Source organism: Phyllostomus hastatus, unplaced genomic scaffold (assembly GCF_019186645.2).
Source record: "Phyllostomus hastatus isolate PE091 unplaced genomic scaffold, TTU_PhHast_1.1 phas_contig_58, whole genome shotgun sequence".
Lineage (NCBI taxonomy): Eukaryota > Metazoa > Chordata > Mammalia > Chiroptera > Phyllostomidae > Phyllostomus > Phyllostomus hastatus.
In genome coordinates this window covers 31,532,134-31,556,492 of record NW_025333916.1, presented here as the reverse complement: position 1 = coordinate 31,556,492, position 24,359 = coordinate 31,532,134, and the positions used below count along the sequence as shown (strand labels likewise).

General features: G+C 37.6%; 1 protein-coding gene across 4 annotated transcripts in view; it reads right to left on the bottom strand.

Moving 5' to 3' along the window:
* The window catches only part of PDE4D (phosphodiesterase 4D), a 1,296,708-nt gene that overhangs the window by 579,214 nt on the left and 693,135 nt on the right, over positions 1–24,359 (bottom strand). The window lies entirely within an intron of this gene.

The following is a 24,359-nucleotide window of genomic DNA, read 5'->3' as shown; positions in this document are numbered from 1 at the left end:
GCTAATTCCTGGTCAGGACACATGCCTGCCTGGTTGGGCACTTACAAGAGGCAACCAACTGATGTAATGTTTCTTTCCCTTTCTTTCTCCCTCCCTTGCTCACTCTCTGAAAAAAAAAATAGTATTAAAAAATGGATTAAAGACATAAGAGCTAAAACTATAAAACTCTTAGAAGAAAATATAGGTGTAAATTATTCTCTGTGACTTTGAATCAAACAATGGTTCTTAGATATGACACTCAAAAAACAAGCAATACAAATAAATTAGACTTCATAAAAATTAAAGTAATTTGTGTTTCAAAGGACACTCTTCAGAAAGTAAAAAGATAACCCACAAATTGGGAAAAAATATTTGCATGTGTATAGCTGTTGAAGCCGGTTGATGGAACTGGTAACTTGGGTTCATAATACTATTGTCTCCATGTGTGTTTATGTTAGAAAATTTCCATAACACAAAATTTTAAATGGAAATTTTAAAAGAGAAATGTGTAATGGTAAAGGAAATGATCAGAGTATTATTATTATAATATATATTATATATTACATATTATAAATATATTATATTATACATATTATATATTATATATATTATATATTATATATATTATATATTATAAAAGTAGTATTTCAAAATTTACTTAAGGTATAACAAAATGAGAAGATAAAAATATAATTCTATCAGATTTGGTTTTATATTTTTAGTATACATATTATAAATGTGTAAAAAATTATATATGGTTTTATGAACATTTTAGTGTTACCATCTGTATCATCATTTTTGTAAATATGTTGAAGCACCATATTTTAAATAGTCTGCTGTTAATGTATATTCACACACAAATATTTGACTATTATCCACAATTCATTACTGAGTATCCTTATACAATCATTTTCCCCCACTTCTCTAATTACTACCAGATGATAAGTTTTTAAAGAAGAAATTGATACATGTAAAATGTATTCATACTTTTAAGTCTTTTGACATGGATTGAATCCAATTTATAGTCTGTAAAATAATGCACATGCCCATTTCCTTGCCCCTTACTTAGGTTGGGTATTACTAATCTTTTTAAATTTGCAGTCTATTTCCACTAAACTTCCAAATTAATCTTAAAGAAAATGCAGAGTCAAGCTTGTTTTTTCAATTTCTTTTCTCTAATTGGGCAAAAGAGGGCAACAATAGAAAAATCAACATTTATTTTTATCCCATGACATATTACATGATCAATCTCTCTTATAGTGATGTGATTCCTACTTGTACAGCTATGTGGTAGGAAAAGAGCAGTGAAGTTTAATTCCAAAGTTGCTGAACCTAGGAATATTTTCTAGGCTGGACTATTTAAGCATTAGAGTAACAATGGTTTAAAGGAAGGATGTTTTACCATACCAATTTAAATATAACTGATTATCTTAATAGCTAGTTCACTGTTGGTGGGAATGCAGACTGGTACAGCCTCTGTGGAAAACAATGCAATTTCCTCAAAAAACTAAAAATGGAACTGCCTTTTGACCTGGTGATTCCACTGCTGGGATTATATCTTAACAATCCTTAAACACCAATTCAAAAGAACCTATGTACCCCAGTGATCATAGCAGCATTATTTATAATAGCCAAGTGCTGGAAACAACCTAGTTCCCACCAGTAAAGGAGTGGATCAAAAAACCATGGTACCACAATGGAATACTATGGAATACTACGGAACACAATGAAATACTATGCAGTAGAAAGAAGGAAGGAACTCCTATCCTTTGCAATTGCATGGACAGAACTGGAGAATATTATGCCAAGTGAAATAAGCCAGAAGGTGAAAGACAAATATATGATCTCACCTATAAATGGAACCTAATCAACAAAATGAACAAGTGAGCAAAATAGAGCCAGAGACATGTAAATAAAGAACAAACTGACAGTGACCAGAGGGAAGAAGGGAGGGGGATAATAGGGGAAAGAAGGGAAAGGGTCAAGTCAAGCAACATGTATATACATGACCCATGGTCAAGGATAATGGGGAAGAGGGGAGAATTGAATGTGGGCTAGGTGGAGTGGACAGGGTAGGGGAAAGCAATGGGGGGAAAATGGGGACAACTGTAATTGAACAACAATTTAAAAAATTAAAAAAATAGTCTTCCATTTTAAAAAGAAAAAAAAACACTTTCCTGTTTATTTTATTACTTTTGACCACATTAGAAACAGTAAGAAATTCCATTGCAAGTACTCCAAATAGGTAATCAGATACATCTGTGGTTATCTTGCCTCCACAAACATTTCCTGGTGACTTTTCTAACTATAATCCTGTAATACAAACCCTCTGAATGTTACTTCCATAGAAATTCCAGATTATTCCCACTGCAGACAAAGAGCTCAATGTCAAACTGACAGCCACGTAACTTCTGGAAACAAGTCACTGCCAGGTTAAGTTGAGACAAATGACGTCAAATGATGTCAAATGACGAGACAAATGATGATAAGACATTTTCTAATGACAAGGCTGAAAAGCCTTCTGCTATGTATAATCAGTAAGCAATTTCCCAATACCAAATCCTCAGACCTGTAACAACTTAATTTCTAGAGAATTCCTTACATGGGAGAATGGTTTAATAGCTAGACTCGTATCAAGGCTAAGAACACTTGTATTTACCTGTAATGACTAATATGTTTTTATGTAACTCATAAAATTGCTGTTAAATACTTTGTTGCTCTGTTTTGTGAAGAGCTCATAATGAAAAGTCTTAGAATTAATTACAGGAAGAAAGTTTTTTCTCCTGAAGACATAACTATTATCAGGTTTCCCTATTTACCATGTTTTTGAGGAAACTCAGATCTAAATTTAACTCCAAATACAAAGTGTACTTTTACATTATGTTTCTGACTTTACTTTCCATAGTCCTTTTCTACATTTAAAATATTAGGATAGCCTAAATCTTTTTTTGAATCACCAGCATGAAAAAATACATGTATAAATAAATAATGAGATTGTTTAATGTTTTAATTTTGATCATCCACACTAATGAAAATGAGATGAGGTACAAATAGCCACATCAAATGATATCAAAATCCAGAAACCCTCACGCACATTTGGAACTCATCCAGAAACATTTGAAAATATTCATGCACCAACGTTTGCCCTTCCTTTTCCCAGATTAACTTGAAGTTTGATCCAAGACAAAGTTCAGCAGACATTCCGATTTAAGTCAACCTCACTACTTTAGGAAGCAAGGGACACCTATGTCAGTTGGGTATTTCATGGTGCTGGGCAATTATTATTGTGGAAGTGGAATTACTAGCGCCATATTTTACACACACAGAGAGATGAGAAAGTAGTAACTTCACAGCGTAGAAATGTGGCAGACATTGCTTTAACCACGTGATCAAAGCTAAAAGTGTAGTAATGGAACTATTGATAAATGTGCCTCCAGATACAAAAACTCACAATTACTCCCATCATATTCCTCCCAGTATTGTAGGAATCCCATCACAAGGAAACATAAAACTCAAAATGAAGGTAAAACAATTGGCCTGCATTCTTCTAAAACATCAATATCATGAAATCAAGTGTCAGAAACTGTTTCTGTTTAAAGGATATTAAAAATATATGATAACTAATTATGCAGCATTGATTTGTATTTTCTTTCACTACAAAGAACATCATTGGGACAATGAAATGAAATTAGAAATAAGGCCTGTAGATTAGACAATAGCATTGTATCAGTGTAAATTTGTTGATTTTGATTATGGAACTGTAACAATTTGAGGTAATTCCATGCTTTTAGGAAATATTTAAGTATTTAGAAGTAAAAGGGTATTTATGTCTATAATGAAGTAGCTCAGAAGAACAATTATATCAATAAGCACAGATATTTGTGTATTATGGGTGTATGCATATAGGTGATTTGATAGGTAGGTAGATAGAAAGATGGATGATTGACAGATAAAGACAGAGAGACAGAGAAAAGTGCAGAAAGATATGGAGACAGAGAAAGACAGGAAAAGAAAGACACGAGGGTGACAAAGAAAGAAAGGGAAAGAGAAAGAAAATCAGAATATTGGTGGACTCTTGGTGATGAATATCCAGTAATTCTTTGTGCTACTCTTTCAACTATAACAGTAAATCCAAAATCACATCTAATTAAAAATTAAAATAAATTCCTTTGTTAGTGTGAAAGTACTAAGACTCTCTGTCTGACTTTGGATTTCAGGCCCAATGGTAGTAAATGGCTCTAATAGACTCATTTCTGAATAACAACATAAATGTATAATTTCTCCCATATAAGCATTTTCCAAATTGTGAACTTCAATCTATTAGGTTATAAAATCTACTTAATGGGACATAGCCAGCATTTTTTAATGAGCTGGAATAAAAAAGAAAATATACGAATGTATAATACTTTGTACAGCTAAGTGTTTGTTTTGATACTTTTATTACAATTACACAAAATTTTGTGTATCTGTTTGTGTGCTTTGAGTCTTATGTAAAATGTTTTTCTTACTATTCACTCAGAAAAAAACAGAAAACTGAAAACACTCTGCTCTTCATTTTTTATCCAAGTTTCCTGTTACTTATATGCCTTCATGCATTGAATTTACCATTTATTCAATTTCTTCAGTAGTTATTTAGTGAATACCTTCTGTTTTTCAGATATTATACTAATGACAGCAACTATTAGAAAACTACTGATTCTTCTAGTCTTGTTTTTGTCCTCTTTCTCTTAGAGAAGATCTTGCCTCTTGAGTTAATAAAATCTAATATGTTTTATAGAAGTACTCCCTATAGAATGGGAGAACATATTCACTGATACACCTGATAAGGGGTAAATATCCAAAATTTATAAAGAACTTACAAAAATCAACACCAAAAAAAAAAATTAAAAAATAGGCAAAGGACCTAAATAGATACTTCAACAAAGAGGACATACAGATGGCCAAAAGACCTATGAAAAGATTAGGTCTGTTAATCATCACTCATGTCACTAATCATCAGAGAAATGTAAATTAAAACCACAGTGAAATGCCATCTCACACTTGTCAGAATGACCATCATCAATATATGAACAAACAAGTGCTGGTGAGGATGTAGAGAAAGGGGAACACTTTTGCACTATTGATGGGAATGCAGAATGGTGCAATCACTGTGGAAAGCAGTATGGAGATACCTCAAAAATTAAAAATGGATCTGTCTTTTGACCCAGCTATCCTACTTCTGGGAATATATCTGAAGAAACCTGAAATACTAATTTGAAAGAAAGTAAGGACCCTGTATTCATTGCAGTGTTATTTATAATTGCAAAGATATGGAAGCAGCCTGAGTGTCCATCAGGAGATGAGTGATAAAACAACTATGGCACACTTACACAATGGAATACTACTCAGCCATAAAAAGAAAAGAAAGTTTTACCCTTTGCAACAGTGTGGATGGACCAGGAGAACATTAAGCTAAGTGAAACAGGCCAGTCAGAGAAAGACAAATACCATATGATTTCACTCATATGTGAAATCTAATGAACATACTGAACTAACAAACATAAAGACACAGACTCATATATAGAGAGCAGGATGATAGTTAAATGGGGGGAACACAGTGGGGTGGTTTGAACAAAAGGGAAAAGACTCATAGACATGGACAATAATGTGGTGATTGCTGGCGGGGGGGTGGGGGAGGTTAATTTAAGGGGATTTAATGACAATGGAAAGGAATCTGATAAAAAAGAAGTACTCAACAATAGATCCATACTGCAAATTACAGAATATTCATCTTCAAGAAGATATAATTCTATAACATTTATCCTGGTAATATAATTATGTCACTTTAAGTTATCCATCCAAAAACTGTGCTTAAAAATAGTCGTGCCTTCTATAACTTGACTCCTGGCATGTGCTAGAAAATGTACAAAATAATGAGCAAAAGCAAGCAAACATCACAAAAATATTCAGAAACCATTCTCAGGCTTAGTTTAAACAGCTTGGAGTCATTGTAAATATACCCATATGTATAAATATTTTAATTTACATGAATGTGTCTAACCTGAGTTTTTACGTAATGACCCTATAGTTTTTTCTGCCCTTGTCATAATCAAATGGTTAACTTAATTGCTCTCCAACTGTGGATAACTTTTGCTTAAAGCATAATCTCTACACTGGTAATTTAGTGAAGAGTGGTATGTCCCCATTTCAAGTTGCCTTCTTTAAAATAAAAAGCATGGGCATATCTACAATTTTTATAAAATAGAATAACATATTGACATTAGGGCTTATGGAGATTTAAAGCTAGAATTGTTGAATGACATTCTAGTGAATTTCTACACTACCAAACATTGCAAAGCATGTTCACCATCAAATTGTGATTTGGAACACAACTATATTTTCCAATTATGTCTTATAAACCTGCAATACAAACAGTAAATGCATGCAGAGGAGGAAATGGTTATTTTGTAACAAATCTTATACCTGAGATTAAAAATCTGCTAAATCTTCCCATTATACTTAGGCCTTGTCCCTCATGTTTTTATTTTATTTTGTCAAAATGTGATGTCTTCATTATAGTTTAGTAGCAATTTTTAAATACAGAAAATGTATTTAAGGATATTTAACATGTACAAAACACAAAAAATACAGTTGTCTTTTTTTGTTTGTTTGTTATGGCATAATAGAATTATACACATTAGTGCTTCTATGATTCAGCCAGGTCCACAAGACTTTCAGATGTTCTGAATTAGATTAAGGCTCAGAGTATAGTCCAAACCACTTACCAAGTCCAGAAGCCCCAGATAATTTGACTTTAGGTGAATCTTACAGACTCCGCTTTCACCATAATCCCATAAATGCACACTGTCACGTAAAACTTCACGTATTATCAACCTTCACTGTGCTCTCCATTCAACCATCAACCCTGAGCTACCTGGTCAACCTTCAAGATAAAGTTCAGTCTCACTTCTTGCATGAAATTTTCTCTCTTTCAGTGATGCAGACACTGGCCTGCAGTGTCTGCATCATTATGGATGAAATGAGACATTCACACGGACTACCGAGTCCAGTGGAGGAAAAGGGACAGCATGGCTTTTGTCTCAAGGGGAGCAAAAGCCTTGGCCCTTGCTGTGACTGGCCTTTATTGGGTTTATCAGCACACTACATGACGGTCCTCATTTACTACACACAGGTTCACATTAGGTGGTTACCTTTTACAGATAACAAAGGAGCAAATGCTGCTAATCATGTCACAGAAGAGGGATGTTTGCAAATGAAAAGGCAAAAGCAGTTGAACTGGTTACACTCATCCTTGGAAGGGTTAGCATGGATTTTAGGAAGTTATTTTGTAGTAAATGTCCTCAATTCAGGGTGAGGGAGTTTTTTAGCAAGAGCAAGACTCAAAGCGGCCTAGGCACATTGCAGGCCTGATTCCCCACAGGAGAACCTATCGTGGGCGTGGGTCCTGTGCGTCTCCCAGTGGGAGCTGGGCCCATGCCACACAGAACGGTCTCCTACACCTCAGCACTACCATTCCTTCTCCCCCAAAAGGTAATTCTTCCTTATTCTATCACCTTGCATCTCTGCTCACAGTTTTATACTGTATTTCAGTTCATTTATTTTGTAGTGTTGTCTCTCTCATTAGACCACCATGAGCTTTTCAAAATGTTACCCCGGCCTTATTTTTTCTGAACACTCCCCCAGACTATAGGAAGACATCTAATATAAACACAGCTCTCAATAATTATTTTGAGAAAATGAATAATAAAAAGCAACAAATATCATAGGGAAATACAAAGAATTAAAAAATTCCAAAAGAGAGCAGTAATCACTAGCCGCTTGCTTATCCAGATCATGAAGGAAGTGATAACTGAATTGGACATGAAGAATGAGTCAGATGTGGCTCAGAAATGGTGGTAGGAGAGGGATCATAATAGAGAGAGGAAGAAACAAGACCTAGGAGCCTAAGAACGGTGGCCACAAGAATGCATTGCAGACCTCTAACTATTGAATGGATTCACAAGTGGCCAAAGGACCCCAGCTGCTGCCTCTGAAATCCACTGAAGCAATGGAGCTACGGTCATACTTCCCATGACCCGCCCCAAGGCAATGCCAGGGCACCGTGGAGATACTAAGGCAGATCCATTCCCAAGAAACACAGGGCTCTTCTGATGATTGATTTTGGCTTGAGGACTCCTGTATGGCTTAACCTAACACAACCTAGGATGCTTCTACACAACCACCCTTCCCTCTCTCTCTTCTTTACTTAGGGTCAAATTTCTTTCATATTCTGAGGTTTCTCGCAGCCTTATCTGGCTTCCTCTCTATATTCTTTCACATCAGGATTTCCCCAAATCCTTGCATTTCTAACCCCATTTTATCATTAGCCTCTCAGTAGACCAAGACTAACAGCATATAAAGTATATATAGTGTAACTTATGGAAATTGAAGCTGGAGGAGCAAACTTGGGCTTTATCACTGAGAACAACTAGTCAATTTAATACTCTGCTTCAAGGCAGGATAAATCTTAATTTCCTAATACAAATAAAATTGTCTATACAGTTTTTAAAGTTTATCAGAGATCTCACAACTTCTTTTTGTGAAATATTTCATAGCTTGATCATTTTTCACATCCAATTTAGGTCTATAGCAAATCCGTTGTTGTGATTTAGGTCATTTATTCTACTTCAAGCATTTATGGGGCTAGATTACAGTCAACCATGGATACGCTATATTAACTACATGAAATCTCACTCATAATAGGAGTTCTCTCTACAATGTTCTGTGCACATTGCCTTGTGGGGCCACTGGCCACCTTCTCTATTTGGTTCAAACTTATGTGTCATTAATATAATATAATCATGGAATATATAAACTGTTCTTTATGAATTAAAATAAATAATGATTCTCCATTTGCAAGCAGAAAAATAAAGGTCTGTATATTTACTTTAGAGAGGCTTTTATAATTGCTAATGGAAAGGAAATCATTTTTCCTATTCTAAAGTCTTTCAAATACTCTGCCTTTCCAGATAGAATAAACAACTCAATCTTCAATTATTTATATTAAATATAAAATTTTATCCAATTTAGCATAATGAGTAATTCTTCTGCCAATGATTTGAAGTGGAGTTGGAATGCATGTGGGAAATGCTGTTATCTTTCCAGATCTCTGCTTGAATCAAATAAAGGCATTTGTCTGACCATGGTGAGCACATCGTCTGGTCCAGGTTTTCCAAGCATGTAAATCAAAATGAGAAGCTCCAACAGCAAGACTTACCCATCTGAATAGAACTTCAAAAATGGTGATGTACTTACCTAAAATAGAAGAAGAGATGGCATTAATGACATTCATCACAGCTTAGGCATATAGTGAAAAACACATCCTAGAAAGCATTCAGAGCATCTGTCCCCCTCACCACTGCCACACCCGGTTTTAGGGCTTTTGTTTACAACACCGCAGTCCAGGTGGTGGTGTCTCTCCCACTGTCCAAGTTTACTCTGAGTACATCTCATGGGTATTTGTTAAAAAAGATGATCACAATCCACTAGCCAAGCGCTATGATTTAATAACAATAGCAAATAACTCCTAGTGACTGCTTTCTTACCTGCCAAACCTAGTACAACATGCTTTATATGCATTTTCTAATTCCCTCTTCAGAAGACAGAGGTGTGGTAAATACTACTATTATCCCCATTGTAAAGATGAAGTAAGTGAGGCTTAGAGAAGTTCATTAACTTGCCCAAAGTCACCCAGCTAGAAAGCACTGGAGCTGGAATTTTCATAGGTTCTCTGATTCTAGTGCCCATTCTCACTGTCTTTATGGTATACTCCCAAAACTCAATGAGAAGGAAAACTAAATCCATTATTAGTACTTTTGATTCATAATAAATTATAAAAATAGAACTGAATTACAATTTTAAAACTTGGAAAAAATGAACAATGCCTGTTGCATAGAAGCTGCTCAATAATATTAGTTCAATGAATAAATAATAAGCAAATGGATGTTATTGATATTTAATAAATGTGCTCTGGTTGTATCCCAACACAACAGATATTTGCACCATAAAGTACTCTAATGTAAAGGTTATTTATTTCTTCCTGCAAATGGTTGTGTTATGCTGATTACCAAGAGAAGAGAACTGAAGACTCTTCAGTAACAAAGATGAGGGAGGAATTTGGAACAAGCTAGGGAGCTACAAGAAAAAGATGGAGTTGTCCAACCCTCCTCAAAGGGCATGTCAGTCTAGTGTCAATTCCTTCAGTTGTTCAAGAAGCAATGAACACTATTTAACAGTTCAGTTTTGTTCAGGTTTTTGGTCACTTTTACAGTCTCATTAGCAACAAAGATTAAAGAAGGAAGTATCTGGGAAGAAATGAAGGACTGAATATTTGAAAGAATATGGTCAATAGAAAAACAAAAATAAGAAATAACTGAGGTCTTAAATTCATGAAAAATAACCAACTGGTATTCTTACATTTTAATATTCATAACATATCCAAATACTTAATTTTAAAAATAATACCAAAAGCAAATTGTCTTTAGAAATACAAGTGTCCATTGCCATAAGCTGGTAACATAATAAAACAAACCAATGAAATGGGAGGCACTTCACACAAATGTCTAGACTTTTTACCTTAATTTTAATTTGTTTCATATAAAAAAACACCTATGGATATTTTCTATTCTTTTTCTCAGCATTGTTTATAGATCTGGTTATATATTAAAGGTGGTTATTAAAGTTTCCCCCTCAAAAAAAGGTGATAAACTTTTAAGAAATGTTTAAAGTAGCATTGTTTATTTGTTTCAAGGTCAAACAGAAGTAATATAGAGTCACAAGTCCATACACATTTTAGTGAAACAAATGGAACTTTTATTTTGCATGCATGTTTACCCTTGAAGGTACTTGTACTCAGTGGTGTGAAACTTTAATTACAACATGAAGCAGTTAAAAAGTGCCTTTGGCTCCATTTTCATAAAGGCTGTGGAGGGTCCGCAGAGCACAGTGACTGGCCCATAAGTTACACAATGTACTTGCTGAACATGAATGACTGAAGGCAGGTTTTCTTTACCCACTTCCTTGTGATGATGCTAAGGTTCTAGGTAACATTCCCTCACTCAGTGAGAGATAAATAAAAGAGCTTAAATTAGATTTATCTTCATTAAGTCTCAAGTATACTATGGATTAGGATTTATACTACTGTTGGACATCTGGATTATTTCTAAGTAATAAATGCATATGCAAAGATGCTAGGGTTTGCTGCTTTAAGTACTTAATAAGTAGGGATAATGCAAATATGAATAGCATTTGAATTTATACTGGGAAATGGGGGAAAGGGTGGAAGACCCAAAGGACAGTCATATTGTTTTAAAGATTTTATTTATTTTTAGACAGAGAGGAAGAGAGGGAGAAAGAGATGGAGAGAAACATCAATGAGTGATTGCCTCTCGTGCACCCCCTATTGGGGACATGGTCCACAACCCAAGCATGCGCCCTGATTGGGAATTGAACTGCCAACCCTTTGGTTTGCAGACTGGCACTCAATCCACTGAGCCACACCAGCCATGCAAAGGACAATCATATTTACTAATAACACTGCATTATATTATTGGAAATGTAGTCACTTCCTGCACAAACTCCCATTAACACCTAATGTTATTCCTAATGTATTTATTCCTAATGTTATACAAGTTGGTACAGATAAGAATTCTATGCCAGGTTGGCCTTCTTTGCTGGGATGATGGTTAAGTCATTTTGAAGTGAAGTTAGTATTCATGATTCACTCCAAGTCTGTGCAGTGAGCCCTTGTTCTTAAAGGAATTTTTTTACAAAATCTTCTTAGGAAGCAAGACATTTATACTCGAAACAACTATTAAATGATGCAAAAAACAACTTATGGTTAAATGTAAATTATATGGAAGAAACATCAAATGCTACAGGAATTTAAATAAATGAGAAAAAGATGTTTCAGCTGTTGTGTGCGACTACAGCAATATTCTATTACTGGGTGGGAAACAATCCAGAGAGCTCTTGGACTCCTGATATGAACGTGCAACCACTGCACGCTCTTCCGGCAGGAGCCTAGAGTAAATACCCAGCACAGAGATTTCGGGATTAGTAGGGAGGCTGCTTCAGAACAAGTCAAAGGCTTAGAAGGGACCATGTGTCCCGTGAATTCTGAGACGCAGGGTCTACTCTGAATCCCTATGATCATTTCACAGATCGGTAATTGACTACGACAAGCAGCACAGGTAAAAGTCTGCAAACAGCAGTATAAGGGAGTTTTGCTGAGATGTTCACTTATTCAGAGATGCTCATGGTCACATTACTTTCAAACTGTATTAGAGGCAAGCCCCGTTATGCACATCTGTGTTATACTGATTTGTATGTAAGCCACTGACAGCCACGTGCAAACCTCCAAGGTCTCTAACCTTCTAGGATCATCTTTCTTTTTTTTTTCAAAATTCAGTGAATAACTCAAATCCCTATTTTGTCTTTATCAAAAAACCCAAACATCCAGGCTCTATGATGTCTTTGAATTTGGGGGAAAACAAAAAAATGAAACATGCCAAACTCAGCCCAACTGAAGGATAATCTAATGAGCCCTTCACTAATTGCTACTCTAACCCTCTCCCCTAGTCTTCAGGGCCCCTCTGTACTCTTAGCTCTTCTCAGTATATTACAATTGCACCCACAGGCAGAAACTGCTTCTTTCATTGCTGTATTACTGAATGTTGTCACTGTGTGTATAACACGTGGTAGGCATGCAATGTTTGTTGAAATGACTGAATTGTTCCATTAGCTACTCCATAGATTACCTATTTAGGCCAAGGTCAATCCCACTCTTGTTTACGGTCTAGTGACTCTCTGAATAACACATACTGAACCCTGAGGTCCTTTGAGATGAATTACAGAGGTTGGGCATATATTTGAGAATGGTGTACACTGATTTTATTCTTGTTAAACAGGTTTCCACTCGTATTGTTTGCATTTCTCAAAATCATCCAACTCAAAGTGTAGAATCATTATGTTGAGAAGCATTATGTAACAACACTTCATTACGTCTTTATAAATGGGAAAATCAAGTATGATTTATGTGTACATAAGGAAGAAAAGTGAATTGACTTTATAAACAGCCAATGTTCATTATTAACTGGGGGCCTGATGCTTTACCTGCATCATGCATTTTATCCCCAACAGCCCCAGGAGCTAGTGTATGGCAGGATACGCCACCCTCAAATATGCCACTTTGGCACAAGAATTACTCTGAGGTAAAGGCACCTGACAAAACACCAGATGCAAAAAGCATGCTCTTACCTACCCCTTTTCTTGCAGAAAGCAGGAAATAAAAATCCCATGTGAAAGATGCCCTCCCGATACCCGGAAGAAATAAACATTGTTATCACAAGAGACTGGGAGAATTCTGTACAAACAGACCTTGTAAAAATAATTCTTACCTTCCTTTAACCTCCACATATGTTTTATTGCTTTTTCACAATTGCCTCTCTGTGTACAACCTAGTATAAAGACATTTAGGCTTTGCCGCTTCTTTGAGTCTTCATTTCCTTATGAGGACTCATGTGTCATGTAAAACTTATATTAAGTTGTGTGTGTTTCTTTATGTCAATTTAATTCTCAGGCCCAGCAGGAGACTGTATGAGGGTAGAGGTAAAGTTTCACCTCCCCTACAGTAGGTACATCTGGGAAATGAGAGGCTTAAAATAAACCACCTGAGATTATACAGCTGACAGCAGATTCATCCTAGGCCATTTGTCCAGTCTAGGTGCATAGCTGCTAATCCCCACTTCATTTAATAAATGCATGCAGCAAATATTCATTGAATGCCTATAATATGTCAAGTGCTTATTCTAGGGATACATGGGTGACTAACAAATCCTCTACCATATGGAGCTTATATTCTAGTGCAGAGAGACAACAATAATAAGACAATAATAAATCAGTATACTTTATAGTATTCAAGAAGATGAATGCTGTGGGATAAACCGAGAGGGGAAACAGAGGTAGAGGATGGCGATGGGGTATAGGAGCACTTTGCAACAGTAAGGAGTGGAGGAGGGGTTGAGGTAGGCCTCACTAAAAAAGTACATCTGAGCCATGACTTGAAGGAGTTGTATTTTTAGCACATGTGTTTGGTGAGAAATCCAGAAAAGTTGAGAATATAGTGGAGAATAAAAACAGGAAAGCACTTAAGCTTTCAGTTATATCTTTTTAAAGGTATCTGTCCCACAGTCAAGTTTCAGCTAAGCTTGCACACGCTGTCTCTTCTGTCACTTCAGAAGTGCTTGACTGGTGACTGCCCCACACATCTCTGTGTCCCCCCCCAGGGCCTAGAGCGGGGGCTGTCACACGAAGACCTGTTGAAGGGATGAGTGAATATGCAAGGAAAGAGTTAAACACGTGAGAAGTAAGAAATCAGGAGATAAAGAGTGACCAAATCCATAGTTAGAGTCATCCATAAGCAAATCCAGAAATTCATCTGGTCTGAAAAAGAAATCCATGGAATTTTTGCGTGTGCGATCATGGCAATGCAATCAAGATCCCACATCTTGGTATAGAACTGCAGTACCTGTGTTAACCTTGGTGCTGGGGAAGTTGAATGAGACAGGACTCCTGAATGTGGAGTAATTTGGAGTGAATTGAAGTTAGAGGTCACATTAAGCAAGTTGAATGAATTTATTCATCTATTCAACCAGTATTTATTGTATGTCAGGTATATATGAGGCATTGGAGATAAAACAATACAACAAGACAGCCCCTGGATTTATGGGCTTTCATTCTAAAAGAGACGTTCATTAAGTAAAAAGTTGTATAATTAATTACTAATCTTTGTGTTAAGTGCTACGAAGGAGGCATACAGAGGACCAAGAAAGTGGGTAGCAAGGGGACTTAGTATCCTCTGGGGTGTCAGCAAGGCGAATCTGAGACCTGAGGGCAAGTGTATGAGGCAGCAGTGGGAAAACGGGAGCTTTTTCTATATTCCAGTTATTATGTTTATTCATTCAACGAGTAATTTACCGTGTTACTGTGTTCCTGTATTATGTGCACCCAACACATATCTCCTTTAGTTTTCACAACAAATCTCTGAGCAAGGTGTGTAATGCTTATTGAGGATGTGCACAGTGAAGCTCAGGGAGATAAAACATCTTGCTCAAGATCACACACGTTGTAAGACAGAATTCCAAGAAAGACCCATTTGGTAGTTTCACATATCAGTCAGAGATCAGGCAGCTGTTACCAAAATCTTTTCCATTATTATGAGTTGGGATCACATACCTATTTACTGAAAAATAATAGCCAGGGTGAGGGACTTAGATTTTGATTGCCGACTGAGGCAAGGCAAGATGACCTGGGCTCGAATGGCCAACCCAGCTGAATTGTCCAGGTGGGACCTAGCCCTTGGTCCCACTTGTCATAACAAACTTTTCTGTCCTTATTTGCTTATTGTATGCAGTGGACATATGTTGAAGACCTGTAGACACCGGTTTCGGCACTGCAGATAGCCCTCTGGTGAGGATGCAGGCCTGTAAACAGACAGATGTAGTCTAATACGCTAATGTTACAAAACCATTACAGAAAGAATCTGGGCCCAGTAGAAGAGGCTCCTAATTTTGCCTGAATGCTTCTGAGAAGAACTGGCCTTTGACCCGAAGATTAGAAAGGAGCAGCAGGATGCTGGGGAAAAGAAGAACAAAGAATAGCATTCTCTATAATGACCAGAGGACGCTCCTTGTTTTCTAAATTGTGAATGATTGGCTAAGGTATGTCTGAACACTTGTAAAAGGGACAGGAGATGGCCCTGCCCCCCTTTAACAGACCACCCGTAATTACCTTGGCCCCTGACTTTCTATGTAGTGTGGCTATTTGAGAAGGTGACTGTGTTGTGGTTCACTCTCTACTGGCCCTTTAAAACCATCACAGACATGAAGGGGCAGATAGAGGAACAGAAATGCACAGAAGAAAGTTATACCAAATTATCAGATTTTTATAATGAGAAGGGAGGAATAAGAATCAGAAATATCTGTTACAATTTAATACAATAAATGTAGCAATAAGTTATAGTTACATAGTTAGTTGTTATAAGTATCTCGATTTTTTTTTTTTTTTAATTTACAAGGTTGGCCTTGGCTGGTGTGGCTCAGTGGATCGAGCCCCGGTTCAATTCCCAGTCAGGGCACATGCCTGGGTTGTGGGCCAGGTCAGGTCCCCAGTAGAGGGCGCATGACAGGCAACCACACACTGATGTTTCTGTCCCTCTCTTCCTCCCTCCCTTCCCCTCTGTCTAAAATAAATAAATAAAATCTTTTAAAAAATTTACAAGGTTAATTTTGGCATCACTTCCCAAAAGTATATAAAAGAGTACCAATAAAAATAGAACTTAGTGGACTGCAAATCAATTTTAAAAGCACAACACCAACTTTTTTATTTTCCTGTAGGAGTCTCTGGGCTATTAGGAAGGTGGTATGAAGTGGACATTAAAAATGTAGGCTTTGGCCCTAGCTGGTGTGGCTCAGTGGATTGAGTGCTAGCCTGTGAACCAAAGGGTTGCTGGTTCGATTCCCAGTCTGGGCACATGTCTGGGTTGTGGGCCAGGTCTCCAGTAGGGATGCATGAGAGGCAACCACACATTAATGTTTCTCTCTTTCTCCTTCCCTTCCCCTCTCTTTACAAAAAAAAAGAATGTAGGCTTTAAACCCAGAATGCCTGGTTCAAACACAGGCAAACCTGAGCATCCAAGATGTGAGAGCTGTTAGTGATGATGATGATGGTGCAGGAGGGGTGAGAATGATGACTGCAGTGATGGCAGCACAAAGGAAGATGGGAGCAGGGTTTGATGCTCTAAAGGTCAGTAGAGCTGCATCTATGGACTGACTTGTTCCACTTCCCTGATAAATACTTAAAAACTGATAATATAAAAACTATCACTCATTTAAATCACCATCTACTAGCTATACCCATTTAGACAGTCTCTCTCTAGGAGGATCATTAATAGTGTCTTCTGCACAGGGCTTACAGAATACTGATCTGACTCTCAGGCAGGATCCTTGAGCTTGTGTAGCTCGATCTCATCTAACAGTGGGCAGAATTCCCAACAGCAGCTCTGCAGGAATCCCTGCTCACAAATTCCAGTACCCTGCAAGAGGGAGTTGCATGAAAATTACTGAACTGTATCCAGTTGTCAAGTGGGAATATTAAGAAAACTAATAAAAGCGAGAACAAAACATTCAGAACTGCAGGGCTGTGTGATTATAATCTCTGTTGGTTCTGGCTTCAAGTAAAGTCATCAATTAATTGTAAAGAAAGTAATATAACTTTGCAGTAGTTGGCTAACGAGAAAATAATTTTGTGTTACTGTATCAGTTTGCCAATATCCCAAGTTTGGGCAATCATACCTGATATTTTTATTTCCCTTTTATAAACCATGCTACTAAGGTTAAAAAATATAAATCAGGTATTTTATCACCAATCAAAACGGGATAAGAATGTAACTCTATAGTCATTAACTAGAAATGGACATCACCCCATAAATCACATTTACTGCATACCAAAACATGATATGGGAGAAAAAAATTAGTAGATGTCACAGATATATTTATATAATATACAAAATAAATGAGCAAAGGAGAAAAACAAATATATGCATGTATTATATAAATGTACATATTAGGTGTTTGGACACTTACTTGCCTGCTAGATTTCCCCACCCTCATGTTTGACAGAACTTAAATCCCCTTAGTACCTCTAAAACTCTACACCTGCCCCAAAACCTCACTTTCCATGACTTATTTATCAATTGCCAACAAAAGACCTGTCCCCTTCTCCCAGCCACACCCATACAGCATGCCTGTTACATCTTGTAAACATCTGTGAAATTAGCATCCTTCTAGCAATTGCTAGAACCACCAGCCCATGTGAAATTTTGTCTGCATCAAAGCAGTGGCTGCCATTTATACTCCTGGTCTCCAGTCTTGCCCTTTGCATGTTTATTCTTTATTCGGCCTATAGCATCTTAGGCCCCGCAGCTGCTTGGACACTTCACAATCACAGGGCAAACATAAAATCCTTAACTTGGCACAGAAGGTTTACAGTACCTGATCATGTGTATCTCCCGCCTCAGATCTTGTCAACAACCCACTCAGGGGCCCTTGTCACATGCCTGTCCTAGTGTTTCTTGCCTTAGTGTCTCTGCTTCTGCCATTTACCTTCTCCTTCTGCTCTTCCTTCTCCTCCCCATATCCCACACTCTTTCTTTGAGACGCATGTTGTCATACGTTCCTATGCCAGGCTAAAACCTGCTACTTTCCACTCCCTTAAAACTCTGTGCATATTGTTAATCATGGCACTCACCACATATTTTAACTGGTAATTTATTTAAATCTCTGCTTCCCCCAACCTTAATTTGAACTCCAATTTTAACCCCATTGGGAAATGGTTCTTATTTATATTATTTCTTTATGTTAGTACCCCTAGTATCAGGAATATAGTAGATGCATATAAAAAAAAACATGTATTAAACTTATAGACCTTGATCATAGAGAAAATTTTAAGAACTTAACCCCAAAGGCAAGGGAAGTAAAGGCAAAAATAAACAAATGGGCTATATCGAACTAAAAAGCTTCTGCATGGAAAGGAAGGAAGGAAGGAAGGAAGGAAAAGAAAGAGCAAGCCAACAAAACAAAAAGGCAACCAAATGAATGGGAGAAGATATTTACAAATAACAGCTCTGACAGGAGGTTAATATCCAAAATATATAAAGAATGCATACAACTCAACATCAAACAATCCAACTAAAAAATGGGCAGAGGACCGGAACAGCTATGTCTCCTGAGAAGACATACAAATAGCCAACAGGTATATGAAAAGATGCTCCACTTTACCAGCTACTGGGAAAATGCAAATAAAGACTATAACAAGATATCTCCTCACACCTGTGAGAATGGCTATCATCAACAAGACAGGTAACAACAAATGTTGGGGAGGTTGTGGAGAAAAAGGAACCCTCATTCACTGCTGGTGGGAATGCAAACTGGCACAACCACTATGGAAAACAGTGTAGAGGTTCCTCAAAAAATTAAGAATAGAGTTACCATGTGACCCAGCAATCCCTCTTCTTGTTATCTACCCGATAAATACTTGAAAAGATTTATCCACAAAGATATATGCATCCCTATGTTCATTGCAGCACTACCCATGGTGGCCAAGACATGAAAACAACCAGTGTCTTTTGATAGATGATGAGATGAAGAAGATGTGGTACAGATACACAGTGGGATACTACTCAGCCATAAGACAAGATGAAATCCTGCCATTTGCAGCAAAATGAATGGACCTTAAGAATATTATTCTAAATGAAATAAGTCAGTAAGAACAAGCTAAGAACCATATGACTTCATTCATATGTGGGATATGAAACTGAAAGTCATAGACACAGACAACAGCAAGGTTGTTACCAGAGGGAAGGGGGTTTGGGAGAGTAAAGGAGGCCCAATATATGGTCACAGAAGATGGTCTGACTGTGGGTGGTGGGCACACAATGCAATATACAGGTCATGTATCATAGAAACCTACACTTGAAACCTATAAAAACTTATTAACCAATATTCCTCCAATAGATTTAATTTTTAAAAAATCTAAGAAAAAAACATGTAGGTGACGGATTAATTGAGTGAATGCTTTCTCTAGAACAATTAACACTGAAAAGGAAATGCAAACAAGGCGGAGAAAATGCCATTCCTCAGAATTCAGGGATGGGGTGGGAGATGGGGCCCTGGAACGCACCCCAGAGTTTCTCGATTAGGGAAGGGCATAGGTGAGTGTGGAAGTGTTGACATTGGAAAGCCAAGATGCCCAGAGGGGCGCCAGGTGAGGAGATCAGACCAGGAAGCCAACAGAATACTGTGTAGTGCATGATCCATGTGAACCTTACAACACTTTGAGGTTTTAGCAAAACTGTCAAATTCACACACGCTATGGACTCTTGGATTTCCTGTGAAAAGTGGCTCCACTCCTGTAGAGTTTCACAGTGAGGTTTGAGGTCCCACAGAAGCAAGAGCACGTGCAGATGGACACAGGGGTCTGGAGGCAGAGAGAAGGATAAAGATATAAAGTGTGGTTCTGGCAAAAGTTAAGCAAATCTCCAAGGAAAAAGAGAGTCCTTGTCAATAACATTATGGTAGAATAAGATGGAACACTGGATGATAGGTGTATTCATACATCAACAACAATCACATCCATAAAGGGTTTTTGGCTTGTTATGCATTTATTAATTGTAATTTGCCTTAGAAAAAGATACAATGGTGTGAGAAAGAATAACAAAGGTATTGTTCAAAATGCACCCCCCAAGTTCCATTTGTCAAAAGTGAGCTTCTCGGCCAAAATGAAAGGAGAACACAATCTTTTACAGTTCGGAATTACTCAGAAAACATGGAGCTACTCTTGATGCCGAAGCATCAGGCAGAAATGTTTCCTGGGTCCTCACAGAGAAAGCACTCTGAAACAATGAGCAGTAGCTTTACCATAATGCTTTGCAAATACAGGATGATATCAAGATTAAGAACTTTATTTTGTAAACAAATATTAGAATATCTACCCAACAGCCTCCTGCTCTTGACCACAAATGCACACAAGTATAATACATTCCCTTGTATAAGCCACAAACGATTTTTCTAGTTCACATCAGATTTTACATCTCACATTGTATACATCACTTCAGCCTACCTAGAGGCAGAAATATCAATAAAAGAAACATGTCTTATTTTTCAAAACTTTTTATTGTTAATATCCTCGGTTATTTTCAGAGAATAATTAACACATGGTTAGTATTACACCTTGTGGAGGAGGCGCCTTACACTTCAAAGCCTCCTGAAAAGAATAGATGATACATAAAGACTAATACATCATTACAGATTAATGGTAATTTAAGGAAGTACCATGTAGCTCCTGCTTGAGAAGGAATTTTCCCCTTGCAAACTGAAGAGGGATCTGGCGGTTGTTTCCTCTGTCCTTAGCAGACTTCTCAATGAAATGTCTCCACTTTGCACCCTTTGGGTTCAGTTGTTCAACTGGTTACAATTAGTTAGATTAGTAACTGGTTGAACAACTGTAACCAAAGAGTACAGATTGAGGTGCTGAGTACTAGAGAGAGGGTTGCTAGTGGTCAGCAGAGCTCTGTCTGTCCTCTTCAATGTTTTCATAATGACTTGAAGCGAGATACATACATGAAGTTCATTAAACATTGATTCAGCACCTAGCATTTGCCTGGTATTGTGACAGGGACTGAGGGTACTGAGAAAACAGTAGTTACATGTTCCTGAGCCCAAGCTAGAGAGGGGACCAGGGGGAGAGACAGAGACAGGGAGAAAGATATAGAGAGAGAAGGAGACAGAGATTATATTACACAGCACTACCAAGCACACATCTTGGATTTTACCTTTCTTTAGTCAAACACACAATATTATTATGCAGACGACAAGTTTCTGAGTCTTATTTAACAACACAAACAAGAAAACACAAAAGCCCTGCTTCCTTAATCTGAAAGCAGAGGACTCTCATCTCCCCAAGGCCTAGGCCACAGTCTGATATTAATTTGAATTACTTTGCAAAATTCATTCTTTCAAGCACCAAATATTCATGTATTATAATTCACGCACCACACTTAGTGGGACCCTGGCTGCCTGTGCTAGTTATTCCATTTCCCCAATCACCTAATATTTCTGGCATGGACAGACTTCTGCATCAAGGCACACCTAGATCATTTGCCCTCAGAATTTTGTGGATTCTTCTTCAATTCTCCAGCATTGACTGAAAGCTTCAAGAGTTGCCAGCACTGTGCTAAAAACTAGGTAAAAGCTGGAGAGATCACAGTTGAGTCCCTACTCTCAGAGAATTCACTAATCTGTAGGGTTGCTTTGCCACAGCTCACGAAGCCAGGGAAATTAAATAAGTGGTGGTCTTTTCTGCTGTTCAAGGAACTAATTTTTTTTTTTCATTTTAGCATGCATCAGCAACAACACTCACGCAATGACAGTGTGCTGTCCACAAGCAAGGCATTTAGTGGGGCCCCATTCTGGCCTTAAGTGATACCTCGCAGGTTTCAGTGTAAGTGACAATGTAGACGTAAAAGGACCATAATCCAAATGCATGCAGGGTGGAACAAAATGGAACGACTGGGCCAGGATTCTTCAAGTATTGTCTTTGAAATATATAAATGCCTTTCCATCCGATTTAATTTAATTTTCTAAAGCTTTGTATAACTTAATGCATCAGTGATAGATATTAATCAAAGCTGTTTAAAACCAAGCTTCCCTTATTTACAAAAGACAGTTTTTATAACTACCAAGAATAAACACAAAAGAAATGGAAACTTTCCCATTTCTAGCAATTCGCCTGAGTTAACTAGCTGTGTATAGGACACAGCTGTTTCTATGAGAGATTTTTTTCCCCCTTTCTTTGGAATTTACTATTGACCGTGCTCTTGGGGCACAAACATCATAAATAAAAGATGGTGCTGGGCTTGATAAGAGAGACCAGAAACAATCGCTCCCCCAGGTCTCTCTCTGCCTTAGAACCAAACTCTTATCTGGAGGCTCAGAGGCAAAGGCCATCATTAGTCATGTCCATTACACACAAACAAAATGTTCTTGGGCTTTTCTTGCCACCTTCCTTAAACTGAGGAAGACGTATGCCCAGCCAGGAGGCAGTTCTGAAGATAAAGTTGGAAGTCAGAAGGCAAGCCTAAAAACGTAAACACAGGAAAGAGTCTCATTCCCTCCACTTCTCACTTTGCAACCAGGGGAAGCTGTTTCTCACCGAATCCCATGCTTTATAAAGAGAATCCAAGGCATTTTTCCCAGGCTATGTCTTTCCCAGGCTATATATATCTTCTTGTGCACTTAGTTTTTTGTTTAATAACAATACTGATAAAATTAGGTGCTCTTAGCCCTGTATTTAATAAATGAAGACTTTCCTGTAATTTGCCTAGAATCTATCTGTGTCATTCAAAGTAACAGGTACATTTTAATCATTGCCTAACTTTGTGCCAGCAATTATACAGAGCAATGGACACACATTATGGCATTTACTCTTCCCAACAGTTTGATAGGATAATTCTTGGCACAGTAATGCAGTGATCACTTCTTATTTTGATCTCCACTTATTCTTTTGTGAAATCAAACTATTCAAAATGGTGAATCCATAGCACAGTGTTAAATGTCAGTGCTCTGGAGTTACACGGTCTGTACTTGAATCCCAGCTGTGAGAAGTTGGGCAAGTGGGAAAAGGAAGACAGTGCAACCAATCTCATAATGTAATTCTGGAGATTAAGTTTGGCAATCTTTATCCATCTCTAGACCTGTATCTGGACCTCTGGTGCCTTTCTAAAGTTATCCAATGTTGTTAAACCTGCAGAAATAAAATACAGACTCAGACCCCGACATCCCCAAAGACACCAGCACCTTGAAGGCTACCAAGTAGGTTGTCAGGTTCAATCAACTTGGTTTTGAATAATGTTCTTCACCCACCCTAATCCCTTTACAAAAGTTCATCTCTGTTTTGTCTTGAAGCTTCTCTCTGAGCCAGAGGAAGGTGTGGCCAGTAAAGCTTTCCCAGTTATGTGGGCCCCAGTTGGTTTGGGTGCTGATTATATCAGGAAGTGAGTGAGTTGATTATAGGGGCCAACAATAATCCTTTCAACAATTAGCTTAAGGTCAATGAACCTAGCCTAGGTCCACCTTCTTGAGCAAAACTGGGAATTCAAAGAATTAAAGGCTAGGGTATCAGAAACAGTGTGCTTGGGCTGACATAATGGAAGCCTGACATTTTGGGCTCGAGTTATAAGGCTGTTAGGTGTGAGAACTAGAAATATGTCTCCTCCAAGCCAGAACACAGCTCCACCTGACCCAGGTTTTTCCCTCAACATGGCTTACAGAGGTGTAGGGGAGTTTAACATCTTGCTTATGGATGGTGCGTCATGGTTTCGGGAGTGAATTCTAGAATGCATCAATTGTTAACAAGACATGACTCACATTTGTACAGACACTCTCAGTGAGACAGAGGCAGGGGTGAGGGTTGGAAGAGCACCCAACTGTACCATATGGAGACATTTTCCTAGTTTTCTCTGCTGAAACACAAGCATATACCTATTTGATAAAACAATGGCTCTGAATAAATATTACCAAGCAGTTTTTCAAAACCTAAAGAGAGTGTGTATATCAGCAATGCTCAGTTGCTTCTGATAACGGACAACAAAAGACAAATTGGATAAAGCACAATGAGGAGCTTCCAGTGCAACCAACAGCACAAACATGGTGTCCAGTGAAGTTTGTAGCAGAACAGCAAGCAGCCGGAACTTCCTGTGTAAAGTAACACCTCCACTTTGTTAGAGA